Source organism: Gopherus flavomarginatus, chromosome 15, assembly GCF_025201925.1.
Source record: "Gopherus flavomarginatus isolate rGopFla2 chromosome 15, rGopFla2.mat.asm, whole genome shotgun sequence".
NCBI classification, from domain to species: domain Eukaryota; kingdom Metazoa; phylum Chordata; order Testudines; family Testudinidae; genus Gopherus; species Gopherus flavomarginatus.
The window spans coordinates 6,962,773-6,980,204 of record NC_066631.1 but is presented as its reverse complement, the minus strand read 5'-3'; the positions used below and the strand labels follow the sequence as shown (position 1 = coordinate 6,980,204).

General features: G+C 46.7%; 1 long non-coding RNA gene across 1 annotated transcript; it reads left to right on the top strand.

Annotated features, from left to right (window-relative positions):
• Positions 1-544: 544 nt before the first annotated feature.
• Positions 545-16,951, top strand: LOC127034999 (uncharacterized). Its single transcript, XR_007769536.1, has 3 exons — positions 545-755; positions 15,680-15,921; positions 16,693-16,951. It is a non-coding gene; the product is annotated as an uncharacterized LOC127034999 (long non-coding RNA).
• Positions 16,952-17,432: the final 481 nt, after the last annotated feature.

Below are 17,432 nucleotides of genomic sequence, written 5' to 3'. Positions count from 1 at the left end.
AGTGATTTGCACAAAGTCGCACAGCAAAGGAGTGTCCAAGCCAGTCTTTGAATGCGGTACTTTTGAGTGCCAAGCCAGTGCCTTTCTCCCAAGACCGTCAAAGGCACTAGAAAAAGCCTAGAAGAGCCAAGTGAGCTGGAAAAGGGACAGTCATCAGGCCCCCTGAATTGGAAGTGAAACAGAGAGTGGGTTAGAGGGGAGGCAAGTCGTGTAGCGGGGTGCGGGCAAGAGGGACAGAACTCAAGGGAAGCACGCTGCAGTCCTTTGCAGTGGAAGCTTGTCAATAATTGGAATCCTCTGTTCTTCTGCCCTTTTCTGGGCCTTGTTGTTTAATTGCACTGGCTAGCAGTTCATGAGAAAAGCTGCTCAGGGGCCTTATCTTTGCTTTCACCATTTTTCTTTCTGGGAAATGAAGTTAAAAATCCCTTCACAGCAGCTCCAGCGCGCAAAAAAAAAAAAAAATTAGTCCCCTATCACTATTTAACATGCACTGCTAAAAACTAGATAAACACGGGCCGTCACTTGGAGATTAGCTTCTCACATGACTAAATGATTTATTTAGAAGATTCCTTCTCTTCCCCTCTCACTCCCCCCCCCCAGTTTTTCCTTGGCTAAGAACATATTAATCAGAAATTAAAGGCAGAAAGAGAGTGAAGGATGGAAGACTGAATAACAAAGAAGAAATGGAGGGAGAGAGAAGGAACCCGTGGGCAAAAAAAATGAGGCTGGAGAAAGGGAAGAGTCAAGCAAGAAAGGTGGGAAGAAAAAAATGAATGCAGAGAAAAATGGAGAGGAGAGGAAGCGGAGAAAAGGAATGAAAGAAGAAGGGAGGGAAAAAGTAGAAAGACAAAAAGACCTGAATTTGCAGAGAGGGGAAACCAGATAAGGGAAGAAAAAAGCAAAACGAGATGTTGAAAGAAAGCAAAATGGGAGGGAGGGAATAAATAAAGCGTGAAGAGGGGAAGGAATGAAAAAGAGTGAAAATGTGTGTGTGTGAGAGAGAACGAGAGAGCCTTAATTGTGTGAAAGAGGAATTGGTAGGCTTAGCCTGCTCCCTGGGGGAGGGCTGTCCCTTTAATGATTAGCGTGTTTATCTGGCTGGTATTACAGGCCTTCCAAAGGGGAACGGAAGCTGCCTGGCTTCCCCCTCTAAGCCTTCCAACTGGGACAAGGATCGGGAATTTCCACTGCCCCCCACCCCTGCTTTCACACTCCAGGTGTTGATGATAACGGCAAAACCCGCCCGCTCAGTCTGGTTGCATCTTTTCTGCCTCCCTGGTCAGGCGTGAATGACCTGGGGAGGGGAGAGGGGTAATTCTCACCAGGGATTTTCAATACCGGGATAAAGGGAGAAATAACTCGGCTAGGATTAAAGGGGAGAGGTCTCCGCTGGGATAGGTGCTGTGCAGTGTCCCTTTTCTTTTATCCGTCTAGATAACCAGGCCTGGAGGCTGAGGCCTACAACGATAAGGAGATTAGGGGATTGGCTCATTTGTTGTGGGATCCTCCAGCGGGGATATTCTACTCTCTATAGACCAACCAGCAGGTTACCTAAATAGGCTAGACTTGAACTAACCTAGAGCGATTCCTCTGTGGGGCGTTACTGGGACAAAGGGGGAAAGAGGCAGGAGCGGGAAAGATGGATAACCATGATTATTTCATTATCTCGGGCTTTAACAAACCCAGCCTAGCTGACTGGCCAGTGGGGAAAATTAGCTGCTCCAAGAGAGACAAATTTCTAACTGTCCATTCATTTAGATGCAGGTAAACGACAATGACCTAAATTATCCCCACTTCAGCCTTAGGGTAACGTTGGTATAGAAACAAGTTCTGTTTATCTTAAATGCTGATCGTTCATCTGTTTTGGATTTCCCCTGCCACTTAGGGGGCGAGTTTCAAAAGTCAATTGGAGCTGGGTGTCTAACACCTATTTTTGCCTGTGTAAATTTCTTCCTTACAGAATTGGATCTAGCTATTTATGTGTCACTCCACACACACACACAGGTTCACACACTGCCCCTGCAGCTCCCATTGGTCGGCAACTGCAGCCAATGGGAGCTGCAGGGGCAGTGCCTGTGGACAGGTCAGCACGCATGGATCAGTGATCGCTATAAGGCCTAAAATCTTTTCCCTAAGATCCAATATACCTTTTAAGGGTCAATATCTAAGTCTAGGAACAAATACTAGGAGCCTCGGATGAACTAGAATTCCAGCCTTTCTGTGATATAGGCAGCATCCTTTTCTAGCCCAGGCAGGTCTCAACAGTGTGAGTACGTGTTACGGACTCACAGATCATGCCCACTCTTGGCCCTGTGCGGTCCATGAGGGGTGCCCCTTTTAGTGAGACAGCCCTTCTCAGGGGTCCACTCTCTCTCGGGGTCAGGCCCCTCCACCTCCTGTAGCCGCACCTCTCTGAGCCTTAGCACGTCTGTCTCTGCCGTGGGCCCCCTCTGGGAGTCCACGCACTCTGGACCCCCTGGGCCTCTTCACCCCCGAAGGGGCTGATGCAGCCCTGTTCTCTAGACCAGAGTGACTCTCAGCCAGCATAAAACAGGAGGGTTTATTGAGAGTTGAACACAGCACAGGAAACTCTCAGGGCCTCAGGCCTGGCCTCTCACAATAACAGCACATCCCAGTCTCCCTGCATCCAGGTGGGCTCTGCCTGCTTCCCCTCGCCAGCCCCGAGCCCCCCTGCTTCCCAGCTGGGCCTCTGATATCCCTGGCCTCAAACCCCGCCTCTGTCCATTGTCTTCTCTCCAGGTAAACAGGGTAGTAAACAGGAAGGCCTGAGTCCCCTCTCCTCGCAGCTCTCCTCTGGCTGGAACCGGCTGGTCAGGGCACCGGGGTCCTCTCTCTGCAGCCCACTGTCCTCCTACTGGCCAGAACTGGTTGTGTCTCCTGGGCTGGGGTCCCGAGTCCCTCTCCGGTCTGTAACAAACTCCCTCTCCCCTCACCTCGTTAAACCAGTAACACCCAGGTACATTGAGTCCCACCGCCTGTGCATGCAAACCCTGGAAAAGACAGAAAACCCCAAGAAAAAACCCCCACTTCGTCATAGTATGTCAGGCAGTGATGCCCTGAGCTGTCTTTATTTCTTTAGATTTAAACACTATTGAACATTGTTATTAGTGTTTTTCAAATCCGCGGAGGTCTGTGTGTGGTAACTAAAGCAGCCTGAATTTCCAGGCAGAGGGATGGAAAAACTATATCAACCAAAAGTAGTCTCTAAAATAGGTTCTCCAATAACTTTGCTCCAGAATGTGGTATCAGCATAATACAAGATGGAGCGTAGTGTATTGTTATTACAGTAGCCATGGGACTCCATTGCGCCAGGCGCTGTACGAAGCCTATTTCTCATAGAGCACTTTCCATCAGTGGAGCTCAAAGCGCTTCACAATCGTTTAATGCAGGTAGCCTCACAACAGTGTTAATATCCCCATTGCACAGATGGAGAACTGAGGCTACGCAACTTGTGCATGGTCACGCGGGAAGACCGGGGCAGAGCCTGGAACTAAATCCAGCTCTTCCATGTCTTAAACCAGGCTCCTAACCACTGGACCATCCTGCCCCAAGGACTTGACAGTCTCAGTATAAGATCAGAGATAACCCACATGAATACGGACAACCGGAAGAGTGCAAGGAACCAAGGGGACGATACTGGTTAGTAGGATAGGCAGTAGTCTTGGTACACTAGCTACCTAACCATTGTTTCCTCTGTGAGTAATGCAGCCATTCCAAGTTCATGCCAATTAACTCTTTATACCGCCACATACCACTATGTGTCTGCCCACTGTTATAGCCACATAGGCCATATTTTCAAAGGAGCCGAGCAGCCCCCATCAGCTCTCTCGTTCTGTGCAGCTGCCGGGCGTTTGAGGGGTTGCAGATACTAACACATAGATAAATACTCTACTTTTCATATTCAACTCTCGGAGCACGGAGCACTGAGCAAATCTGAACACCTCAACTATTTCTTTGGGGTCCTCAATGGAGCTGGGCTCTTTTGAAAATCCAACCACCTTTTTAGGTGGCTAAATGGGAGCTGATCTTCTTAGGAAGATGGGACATAGGACAGGAAGAGACCTCTTGAGTCATTGAGTTCAGTCCCCTGCTATCAGAGGCAGTCCATGATATCACCTCATTCATAAACCTACTAAGCTCTGTCTTAAAAGTAGCTGGGTTGTTTGCCCCCCACTCTCCTACTAGGGGGGCTATTCCAGAACCTCCCTCCCCTTCTTCTCATTTCCAGCCTCAGTTTATTCATTCTGGCTGAAAATCCCCATTTTTTTGCACCTAAGAAAAGATGTGGTATTAAAAGCACCATCCAGCCCATTTTTGGACATAGTGTCGTCCTCTGTTCCATTACTTTAGGCATGAATTTTTCAAAGAAACCTAATGGAGTTAGAGACTTGACTCCCACTGATATTCAATGTTCCGGGCACCTAATTCCCTTAGGTCTTGTGGCAATTGCAGCCTTAGAGGTCACACCATTATTCTGAAGGTCAAACCCCCGACCTTCCCAACCCTTCATAGTCACTCAAAGCAATTTGGTTCCACCAAGACAACTTCATTTTGAAATTCACATTTTCTAGATGTTTTGGGGGGAAGTTTTTCTTCAAATGCATTCCCGCTATCATTGGGGTCAGTGTGGTCATAAGTTTCAGTAGGAGGTATGACCAACATTCCAAAACCCCCCCAGCCAGGAGTGTGACATGACTGGTGCTCTCAGCTCAGGAGAGTGCTGGGATTTGAACACCAGTGTGCGCTGAAGAGTACGAACAATTTGCATCTGTGGAGCCGTGGGTGAGAAATTTAAACAGCACCTGCCTGCACTGTACCTGCCTCTGTCCAGTGATATGGAGGATATCGAGTAGAAGTGCGGTGGTGTTGTGGTCACTGGAGATGGCATTAGTGAAACCACTGCTGGAATACGGTGTCCAGTTTTGGTGTCTGCACACCAAAAAGGATGCTGACAAATCGGAAAGGATTCAGACAAAACATACAAGTTTGATTCCAGGTCTGGAAAACCCACCTTTCAGTGAGAGACCAAAGTTTATTTCATTTATCCAAGGGAGTAAGTGGTGATTTGATTATGGTCTATAATTGCCTACACAGGAAGGAGATTTCTGACAGTACAGGGCTCTTTAATCTAGGAGGCAAAGGCAGAAGACGACCCAGCGGTTGGATGCTGAAGCTAGACAAAACAAGGTGTAAACTTTTCACAATGAGAGTAATTAACCTTTGGAACAACTTGTCTAGGGCCCTCCAAGTCTTCAAATCCTGCTGAAATGTCTCTCTAAAAGAGATGTTCTAGGTCAAAGAGAAGTTCTGGGCTTGATGCAGGAATCACTGTGTGACATTCCTGCACGTGTGTTATGCAGTAGGTCAGAACAGATGACCATCACCGTCTCTTCTGGCCATACGAGCTATGAATTTTGTTCCCTTTCCTTTCAGAAGCTCTAAAATTCACCCACCAGATCCAGACCAAGGCCACGTTCGTGGCTGGCGCAGAGGCAAAGTCTGTCTGTCTTCATGGGCAGAGGACGCTTCAGAGACAATTTCCAAGCCACATACATTGGGCCCTGAGCTAAATTTTCAGTTGCAGCCATGCAGCCCCGCTGGATGTTGATAATGAATGTTGCAGCAATGAAGGTGGGACAGTATCTTTGAGGGCCTTATGAGTCCACATACACAGGAAGACACATAGAGACCTGCCCTAGGACACCCTTCTGACACATGCATGTGCACAGAGTGCCAGATTCTGCTCTGAGCGACACCAGCCGATGGGTTAGACTCACCACCCCTGGTGCAGATTAATCACCCCTTGCTCCAGTGAAATCACGATGTCCCCCAGCAAGGAGACAAATCTGGGAAGGGCAGGCAGCAGTGCAACCCCCCCCCCTCTTCTGAGGGGGGTCATGGCAGGAAAGGCAGCTTCTGTTGCTGTGGGAGGTTCCATTGGATCCCTGCTGGCAGAGGTTGCTGGTGGGATGCAAAGAGTTAGCATCTCTGCCAGTCACCCTGGATCTACGCGACATCCTCTAGCCTCAGAACAAGATCCAGCAGGTGGATTATTGGGCAAAGACTCAGGAGCTCTGGGTTCTATTCCCAGCCCTGCTACTGACCTTCTGGGTGACCTTGGGCAAGTCACTTCTCCTCTCTGTGCCTCAGTTTCCTCTCCCACTCTGTGTCTTTTTAGATTGCAATCTCTTTAGGGTGGGGGCTGTTTCTTACCATGTGATTGTCCAGCACCCAGCACACTGGGGGCTCAACCTTACTTGTGGTCTCACATACGACCCCAATAATAATTACTTGCTTCATACCGCCCACATTTTGAGCCACGCTGGTCCTGGCAGGTAGCCCCCTGCACATAGATCCAGGCAGGCACAGATACACAACCTGATGCATGTTCCCCGATACAGAGAGTGAGAGAGAGGCACAGATATACACAGCGTAAACACACACACATACAGAGATACAGGCACCGATACACACCCTGGGACATCATTCCCAGCCCTGCTGCCTGATAGCCTCTATTTGTGCTTATCTGCCCTATGACACCAGAAGCCAGAAAATGATTGTTTTTTGTTCCTGTACAGCTGCCTTTATATTTTCCTTGAGCTTCTTTTCTTTTCTCTATAACCACACAAGATCAGAGCACAGAGACGCTCCCAGAGACTGACAGCCTGGATCCAACCCCTTCTCCCTTTTTCTCTTACCTTTCTTTCTCTCCCTCTCTGGTCACCCTTTTTACTTATTCTTTTCCCATACACTTCTTTCTCCTTCCTCTTTATTTTATCTCGATTTGCCACAAATCTGTTCCCCTACAAAGCAGCTGCCATCTTTGTTCTTTGCCATTATCAGCCTCAGCACACGGGCCCCGGCCGGGCTGCCTCGCAGACAATTGCTGACTAATAGACTGTCTGAGAGCTATTGTCGACTGTGTCCAAGGCAGATCTATCACTGTGTCCTATCACCCGTGCTGCACTGACACCCAGGTGGGGAGGGGCGGCGGGAGAGGGGAGAGAAGGAGGAAAAAACATACACATCCCTATTGCAAATCTCCACTCTGAAACATGCAGGGATAGGTATCTTCAAGATATCCATCTGGCTTCCCTTTGTCCATCTGCCAGGATAGTTTGGGAAGGAATAGAGTGGCTGAAGCAGAGAGATGGCTCATGGAACAAGGGAACTAAATAGTGCACTGGTATTTCAGATGTATTCGCAAGTCAGTGCAGCCAGGTCTGGTGTTTCCAGCTAAAACAGGCGAAAGGTCCAGGAGCGAGGTTTGGAGAAGCAGGCAAGAGTATAGCTTCTGGCTGGCCCAGGGTTGATGCCTGCGGTTCTAATGCCTGGCCATGCTGTAACTATTCTGCTGCTAAAGACAGAACTTCAGCTGTTAAATCTGGCACCTTCCTACAGCGCTGAATTCACGTAACAAAAATAAACCACTCTGGACCCCTCCTAGGCTCTCTTGTAGGCCTGAAACTGGGTACTGATCCAAGGTAGGCGCTGCTGAGGTGCAAAAAGAAAATGAAATAAACTCAAAATATGCTTTTCGGACCTCTGAAAATGATTCAGATGCTGAACAGAGTTTGGGTTCTGTTCTTCGAGATGGTTCACTCTTATCTATCACTGTTCCAGCCCTGCCTGGGTGGTAAATGGTAAGCCCTTGGGGGAAAATATGTCCTCCCTCATCTTCTTTCAGCAAAATTACTCCATTTTCATTAATAAACAGAATTTAGTGCTTGACCCACTTATAGGGGCATGAGAACATAGTCTACCTTCCCCTGACACTATGTCTTTAGCTGTCTAAATCTTCCAAGGTTGGACTTCTTTGGCTATGCGTTTTGGTCTTGAATATTTATCTATCTATCTGAACTCTTCCCGTAGTTCAACTGGAAATAAGGGGTAAATTTTTAACAGTGAGAGTAATTAACCATTGGAACAATTTCCCAAGGGTTGTGATGGATTCTCCATCACTGACCATTTTTCAATCAAAACTGGTTGTTTTTCTAAAAGCTCTGTGATACAGGAGGTCAGACAGGATGAGTTCAATGGTCCCTTCTGGCCTTGAAATCTATGAATTTAAACTCTTTCCTGAAGAAACAATGTCTTCTATTGTCTAGCTCTGGGTTTCATACATCTACTCTGCCAATTCCCCTTAACTCTGACCAGAAGGCTGAATAGAAACAGCCCAATCTGTGGCACGAAAGGAGAATTTGTTTTATTCGAGTCTTCCCTTCAACTCGAACAAGCCATGACCATTCCTTCCTTAAAGAAATATGTTTGTCCATATAACTACAATTTTTGAGTCTTGGTGTCTTGACACTGTGTCCCTCACAATGGGAAAAGCAATCAAACAAGTTGTCTGCTCCTGCTCCGGACAGTCTCAGAATTTGAACAGCAGGGGGGGCTGCAGGTCAGAATGACTAAAGGGCATTGGTAGAGCTGTGGGGGTGGGGGGGGCAGAAATAGCATGGGGATCAGGACTAAGGTGTGCTGTAGAATAGCTATATGAGGCGCAAGTCAAATGCATCAAAAAATCTATGTGAGCACCTGGGACTACACTAGGCCCGGGTCGGATTGAGGGGCACAGCCCAGGGCCGTATCAGCCACAGAAGCTGCAGGTCAGGGTGGAGATGCACTGGCAGACCTGTCCGTGCTATCTCTGGTTTAGACAATTACTATTAGTCTCTTACTTCCTTGACTGCAAACAGGCATCCACCAGTATTAACGGACGGTCCCATGTGGTAGCCGGAAAGGTAGATTTAAGACTTTTATTTCTCGTTCATTTTTTAAAAACAAAGAGAATTTCAGAAAGAAGCCCTGAAAGATTAAGGCAACTGCCTCATAATTAGCAATGGGCGTGGACTTTATTTTAACCAAGTGTATGTATTTACTGATCTATGCGTGTGCACACAAGGTGAGATGAGCTGAATGGTTAATTTCCCAGTGGGTTTTGCTCCCGCTTGCTGTAAAGTTGTGAACAAAATGACCAGCCATGCATTGAACTGGCTTACACGGCTCTCCATATGGAAATGAAGATAATCCAGGTCTGAGCTTTGTATTCTCTGGTAAGGCGGGGAGCAAAGAGGGAGTTGGAAAGGGGGAGGGGGCGGATAGGGAAGTTTAGAGTTGGTGTCAATCCATGCCCTATCACAGAAACAGTTTGCTGCTCAGACTGGGGGAATTTATTGGGGTGTCCATATTCCTCTTCCCTACACCTCTTCTTCACCAGCAGTTTTTTTAAGTCTCACCCTCTCTAACTCTGGTGTGTGCTGGGTGATGAAGACTTTTAAGGGAAGATTCAGCACAAAAGAACGAGGATTATGGGTAAGGTCAGAGTGCAGGAGGGATTAGAGATATGATGTATTAAGAGGGCGCAATAGGCAGAAATACTTTCCGTTCCTAGGAAGCCCGTGTTAATTGAGGGGGGTGGGAGAAATTGTCTCTTGTTTGAGTCTCTTCCCTGTCTCTCTCTCCCTGGCTCTCGCCCTAACCTCCCTCACGCTCCCTGAAGCTGCTTACCATGTGTTTTGTGCACACTTAGCCAACGTAGGTGGGGAAGCAGAGAGGTTGGAACAGCTTAGATGCCATTTAGGTTTGCCTAGGCTCCTTTCTCAGCTTGGATTTAGCCAACTTACCCCTGTTTCAAATGCCATTGTATTTTGGATGGGAGCTTGCCAGGTTCCGCAGGCGTTTGACAGAAGAAACAAGGCCTAGTGTCTGCTAGTGGCAGATGCAACTTCCCACTGTCCTCCTTGCACACATTTCTAGGAGCACCTACCTGGCAGTGTTGCAGTTCAGGCATTGGACTGCGGCTCAGCAGACATGGGGTCAATGCCCAGCTCCGCCACTGACTTGTCAGGTGTCCTTAGGCAAGTCACTTAAGGAGTGTCAATGCTGCAGCTGGATGTGTAATTCCCAGCTCGGGTAGACATACACATGCTAGCTCCAATTTAGCCGGTGTGCTAAAAAAGCGGCATGGCCACAATGGGAGGGGTAGCACTCAGACTAGCCACCTCCGTACAGTCCTCTCTGAGATCCTAGCTACATGCTCGGGCAGCCAGCCCAAGCTGCTGCGGCCGCAGTGCTCATGTTAGCTCGATTCGTGCTAGTGCATGTATGTTTAGGCAAGCTGGGAACTACACAGCCAGCGGCACTGCAGACATACCGTTCCTCTTCTTGTGCCTCAGTTTCCTTTCTCTGCACTGACATTCCCTGTGTTTCTCCATCCTGTAAGCTCTGTGGGGCAAGAACTGTCTCTCACTACATGCTTCTCGTTTGCTGAGGAAAACAGAGCCCTGAGCTCAGCTGAGCCTCTAGGCGCTACGGTGGTATGAATAATAACAAAACTCAAGTGCATAAAGAAAACTGAGGCCCAGCTGAGAGGAGGTGTAAATCGCACATGGTGGTAACTTAGCCTGAGTGATTGCAAGGTGTAATAGGTGGAAGGGTAAAACTGAAGCAGGAAAAAGTGGGCCCTTCTACCCTTACTTATTCGCTCACTTCCTATTGGTTTGCTTTCTTGCTGCAGTCCTGGCATCCTACCCCTTTTCTATATAAATCACACCCCTCTGCAGCAATGTACTGATGTGTAACTTGCCCCATCCCATCCCAATTTTGCTCTGTGATTTTCAAATCCGTCGTGGTGAGCTAGTGGGCAGTGCACTAGGCTGCGACCCAGGAGACTGGCGTTTTGTTCCGAGCTCTGCTACTTTCTTGCTGGGTGACCTCGGGAAAGTCACTTTGCTGCACTGTGCCTCAGTTTCCCCATCTGTGAATTAAAGCTATTGATACTGACCCCTTTTTGTAAAACTCTTTCAGATCTGCTGATAAGCACTAGGTATTATTATGCTATTTGAGACATTTACTTGGAATGGTGTCAGATAGCAATGCCATTCTCCAGCAGAGCTGTGGCCACCTTTGTACCCTTTGTACACAGCCACACAGCACAAATCCTTAGCACTCTAATCCCACCCACGCAGGTGGGCTCAGGCCTATGACGTCAGTGATGTAAGAACTATTCCAGCAAGAGGACCTGCATGCTCATTTTCCATAGGCTGGATTTGAACTGGATTTGAACTGGTAACCTAGAAGCAAAACTGCCACATCTTCTCAGTCATCCAGGAAATTACCATGTCTGTGCTGAGCATGTGCGTAAAGTTAAGCAGGTGCTAAAGTGCTTTCCCTAATCAGAGCCCCAACCCCAACATTTTGTCCATCTAACTCAGAAGTAGATTAGTTGAATTGATGACACACACACGGAGTTTTACTTGTTCCGAATAAAAAAGGATTATGCTTGCCAGAGTATTACTAATTAGACAGACTTTCTTATTGGGTGCTTGTAATAAACTCCTTGAAGTGCTGTTAACATAGTTCTAATTTTAGGAAAAACTAAGTAAATAATTACATGATTCAAAATTATCTACAAAATTAAATCATTCTTCACTAGACTTTTTTTTAGGCTTTGAGTTGTTGGGTCTTTCCTGGCAAAACACACTGCAGTAATTGTGTCATTTGTAACAAATGTGTCATCCACATAGTCTGTTTTATTTTAGTTCTTTATTTTTTGCTGAGACAAAATATACAGCAGAATCTTGGTCTTAATGACAGAGAGCCCCACTGTGAGCTAATAAATGGTCTGAACTAGTGAGTGAGTGAGTGATTGAGCTCAATTTAAAAAAAGAGAGCGAGCGAGAGAGAGAGGACTGTATGATTTCTAAGGCATTAAGCTGGGATTCAGGAACTATGTGTTCTGTTCCTGGCTGTACTACAAACTTCCTGGGTAGCCTTGGGGCAAGTCCAATGGGAGTTAGGGGCTTAAAGGATCAGGGTCTTAGTCCTTTTGTGTCTTATTTTCCCATCTGTAAAATGGGTCTAACAGTATGTCCTTTCTCCCGTCCTCTGTTTTGTGTAATTAGACCGTAAGCAGAGTAGGTACTTTCTCTGACTGTGGGCATCACCTGGGGCAATGTGATCCTGATCTGGGCTGGTCAAAAACAAAAAACAAAAAAAAAAAAAAAGGAAAAAACAGATTTCCCTTTTTCTCAAAATTTTGGCTGTTTGAAATTCAAATCAAGCATCAAAACGTGTTCATTTATTTTGCCAACCATAGTTTAATTTTTATCTTTATGCCCATACTTATCTGTATATTTGTCAATGAAATATATTGTGTTTTATAAAAATAAGAGTTGATGGAATCATATTCACCTAATTAAAAAGTTTGGTGGATTTTGGTGTGCTTTAAAATAAAAAAAAAGGCTTCTTGAATTCTTTGTAAACTTGTTCCATTCTCTGAGCATCTATTGGGTATTTAAAAATAGTCTGTGCTGTTTGTGGAATAACGATTGGCTGGAATAACTATGACCACTCTACGGGACGTACTGTAACTATACCAGTGTAGTGTAAAGCTGTACAACTTTTGTATGTAGACAAGGCCTTAATGTAAAAGAGAATCAGGCCCATTCGTGAGTCAGCTGTGGCCTGATCCAGACAGTGACATGAGGCAAACGCAATCTCCTCTTGGAATTGAGAGCTTCTCACAGCAAGAACTATTGCTTGATTGCTCTGTGAAGTGTCGTGCACTGCCAAAAGATCATACCAATAGCTAAGCTTGGAAGGGTGAGATTTTTATCAGGAAATGTCTACACATGCAAAGCAACCACAAAATATCTCCAGCAATCATAATCCAAATGTGCAGACAGGCAAAATAAGACAAATGTTGCTTGAGAACGCATTAGAGTTTGTTTTAAGGCTATTTACTTTGTGTATTTTGACGTGGGATGGTGACATTTTGTGGTTTTCACGGTTATAGAGCTTTAACTTTTGGAATCTCTGCATCTACTGTCATTAATTAAGTATCCTCTAGCCTCCCCCATAATTTAGACACGACAAATCCTGCATCTTGACAGGGGGTTAGACTAGATGACCCTTGCTGTCCCTTCTAATCCTATGGTTCCAGGAGTCTCGCAACTGTGAAAATGTAAATGGATAAAAATGAAAATAAATGCTTAAAACCCATCATTTTGCACAGCTGTGAAAATTTTAAAAGATAACATTTGGGAAAAAAGCTGCTTAAAATAAGCATTGCTATTGTCTGTCAAAATTATTTTAAAACGCTGAATTCTGCCAAACCTCCAAATAGCAAATAGCAAATATTAATAGCAGATAGGAGGGCAGGGCACTAGACAATATACTGTAAGGAACGATACTGCTCTGGCCGGAGGAAGATGTGTCAGATAACATAGCAGGTCTTTCCTATCTCGGAATTTCTGTGGGATGAATCCTGAATGCCTTCCTCAGTTTCACCCTTACTCATTCTATTCTAGTCTATTCAAGGTCTTATATTGTGCTCATCACCCACCTGAGCGCCTTCCAGTCGTGCATCAGACGACATCACTATACATCTGTCACATGTGCTTGGTTCTCTCGTTGTAGTTAAGCCTTCAGGATTTGAGGCCTGTGGTTTTACCTCCAGAGCATGGGTTACTAAAAGACTTGGTAGATTATGTAATGTTGAGTTAAAAAGATCTCCCTCCCTCCCCTTGTTTCAGTCTAGCTGGGTTCTGGGATGGATAAGACTTCACCAGCAGAGTTCGTGGTGGGGCTGGATCTTGGTACTGTAGAAGAGGCAGGAGGACTAGGGGCTCTCAATAGGGCAGGAGCTGAGGGCTGCAGAAGGGGCGGAGTTAAACAGGAGCTGGACTGGCCCTCTCATGCCATTCTGCAGCTCTTTCTGTTGGGAGGGGTCCCCTTTAGCCAGAATGGCTGAACTCAGACATATACATTGGAAAAGTCCAAACTTCTGCAACCCAGGAGGGCTTGGTCCATCTCTGAATGGGGCAGACAGGGAAAGTTAGAAAGCTCCCCTGAGCACCAGACTGAAGGAACGGATGGAGAGCACAGGGCAGCGCTGCTACTCTGTGGCAGCTTCGCGCGGCCTGACAAATTGCCTGAGAAGAGAGGCATCAAAGATCTTTGAAGGAGTCATTTGTAATCGTTCCCGCTGACACAGAGCTGCCAGGGCTGCTACAGACATGAGTGGAGGCGGGAGCAATTGCTCCAGGACTGGGCACTGGCCTGCGGTGTCTGCCAGGGAGGATGAAGAAGGAGAATGCAGGACAGACACAAAGCTTTGCTGGAGACACATGGCACAATCTGAGGAAAACCAGTTGACCCAGTCTGGAACCTTCATGCATTTGGGGGCTATTTTCCAGCATTCTCCTACCAGCTGAACCCTCTGGAGGTGCAAACCACCTCTCCCTCCCATTGGAGTCCATGGGCTACCTACTGAAATGCCTCCTCATCTTTTGCACAGTTGAGGAAAAGCTCCCACTGAGCTGGACAGAGTAAAAAATGAATAGAGGTTTTTGACTGTGTATGCGAGAGAGGGAGAGAGAGAGCTGCCATCTGGGATTGAACTAGGGATCTCCAGTGCTAACGGCACATGTCTGTACAGCTTGAGCTAAAGAACGACCCAGGCTTTGTAGCTAAGGGCTGTGACTGAGCAGCAGGTGACATGTTTCACCCACAGACCAGTGAGGTACATGTGCACAGCACCCCCCTTTGGTTAGAAAACAGAGTGCAACACCAGCGTCCCTGAGCAAAGCAAATCGGAGGGAAAACCCCAGCCTAAGGAGGAGCTGTGAACAGTGTAACAGGCCGATCTGCGGGATTGGCATCTTGCTAGTTTGAGCAACATTTTCAAAGCGGCCATTGATTTCAGGTGGTCTCAGTTTTTCGGCGCTCACCTTGAGCCACCTTGTCTCTGTTTTCCAGAGATGCTGAGCGCTTGGCATGCCATTGACTGCAAGTGGAGTTCTGGGAGCTCAGCACCTCTGAAAATCAAGCCTTTTTTGTTAGTTCAATACTATAGACTTACGGGGTCGTTTCTTCAGTGCAGCATGAGATGAAGGCAGGTGTGAAGTGATGCTGTTAAAGCATTATATGCTATTTGTTCACAATACTTTAGTGCAAAGTCAGTGGCTTTGATCTAGCGGAATGAGTTACGGGGCTACCCCAGTGGTGCTTCTGTATGTACAGCAAGTGCTAAGACATAGCCTTGATTACTATTCTCCCTGCTGGTTGTTAATAATAATACCTAGTTTCTAGCTAGTGTTTTTCACCACTAAATCTATAAGCACTTCACATTTTCCAGAAAGGGAAACTGAGGCAAAGGGTGACAAAGTGACTTGCCCATGGTCACCCAGCAGCCAAACTCCTGATTCCCAGTCCAGAGCTCTGTCCATTAGGCCATGCCGCTTCCATGCCCCTCAGACTGTTAAAATCCTGAGAGTTGGCCACATCTATCTAAGGGATTTATACTGGCATCCATCACTTTAGTATCTGAGTGCCTCCTGTCGTCAAATGTACCTAATGTTTTACAAAACATAGTCCATGGTATGATTTCTGACCTGAAGAATTTAATATATGAAAGAGACATGTATGAAAATGCTGCACGGGCACACAGATCCCATCAGAAAACATATACCCATGTGCAATCATTCAAGCACACAGAAACAGATATGAGTATATAGAAATGAACACAGATACGAACACTTCCAGGGCTTGATTCTGCATGGTGCTGGGCCTTGATACTCATGTACACCAGTGCAAAGTGGTAAAACATCAGAATGGCAGGATTTCACACCCACTTTGCTTTCCTTTTGTACAGGTCCAACCACGGTGCAAGACAACGGAGAATCAGGAATACACAGTGCACTGGACAGCACATATCAAAACATTCCTATACACACAAATACATGCACGAATGTATAGATGCATCAGCTCACAGATTCGCATGAAACTAAGTATTCACACCCGCCACCAGCCACCTTCAGAAAACTTTGCATGTTCAACAGCTGGAGGAAGATTTGACAGCTGTCAATCAACGCACCTCCTCAAAGCTGGGTTCTTGTAAGCTCAGGAGTATGTGTTGGGGGGCTAGGTGGGGGGGAGGCTGTGTGTTCCCACTCGGGGGGTGTTTTTTATTTCAGTAATTCTTTTATCTTGTTCTCACACCCTGAGCATTATGAGCATTTATCAAAGTAATTGACGCGGATGAAATTAGTGCTTCCTGCTATGTTGGACAGATAAACTTTGCTGAATATTGATTTTGCACAAAGAAAATGACATGTGCTTGGTCCTCACCCTTTATCTGGATGGACCAGGGAGATGCTGCGGGTGTGGGGGAAGGGGAGGCAAGCCTTCACTGGAGAAGCATCCATAAGAATTACTTTTATCTCTTCTTCCACAAGAAGACAACAGAAGATAAGGACGGGGCTGGGGGTGGATAAGAAAGCGCCTGGCAAAGACCTCCATTGCTAGTAGGATGCATTGTTGGGATGGGGCGAGGAGGCTGTTCCTGTTACTGATCTGACAATTGCAGTGTTTGGGAAGATAACCGGTTTTTCAGGGCCCCACAATGGGACATGCCTCCCTATGGAAGAGCTGAAGGAAGCATGTGTTTCTGTGAATAGCTTCTCGCCCCACCCCCGCCCCATTTCTACATTAGCAACATGTTCTATTGCAGGGCATGCGAGGGTTTGGATTGTATCGGGTATTCCGTTGCGGGGACATGTTGTTTTCACCCTGTGGCTTTTAGCTTGGTAGGGAAAAGCCACCCTACAGCTGCGAACGTGTGGTAACTAACACAAACTTACACGCAATTTTTCCCTTTGTGTCCAGTCCGTGATGCTGAGCAGCTGCAACTAGCTGCAACGGTGCAGCTGCTGTGCCTGCAGCTCCCGTCCACCTCGGCACTGGGGCAGGCGTGTGCAGTGCTGGGACTGGTTCTAAGGTGACACGTGCTCAGCAGTGCTAGCAAGATGTCCACAATGCACAGGTGCATTTCTGCATGTGGAGGTGAGGTATTTTGTAGGCGGCGCGTGCTCTCCGTGTTGCAAGCACCAGAGATGGTATCCCCTCCTCCCCCAGTGGAAGAATCCTTAGGTTCTTTCAGTGAACCAACCCTCCTCTCTGCTATTATTGATTTCAATGTATTAAAAATGTTCAATATGGAAGTTAATAAGACTATGCAGTCAGGCCCATGCTGGTGTGCTTTGCTGGATTGGAGCCAGAGTACTCAGTGCTCGTAGGGTCGAGCTGTTAGCCAGCATTTTATTTTTTCAGTTTCATTGGAATAATCATTTGCTTTCCTTTTCGCAAAGGAGTGCCCTAATCGCTCCCTAAGGGCTCTGACATAGCAAAGCACTTCAGCACATGCTGAACTATAAGCACAGGAGTAATCCCATTCCTTTTCAGAAAAGGGTTTCACCTTAAACACTGAATTCAGCGGGACGTAAACATGTGCTTAAATGCTTTGCCAAATCAGGCCCCAAGTGATCAATATCGTCTCAGCTGAAGGACTACTTCTGCATGTTGTTTAGGCCTTTGGCATGCCACTAATCCCTAGGAAGATGTGTCTC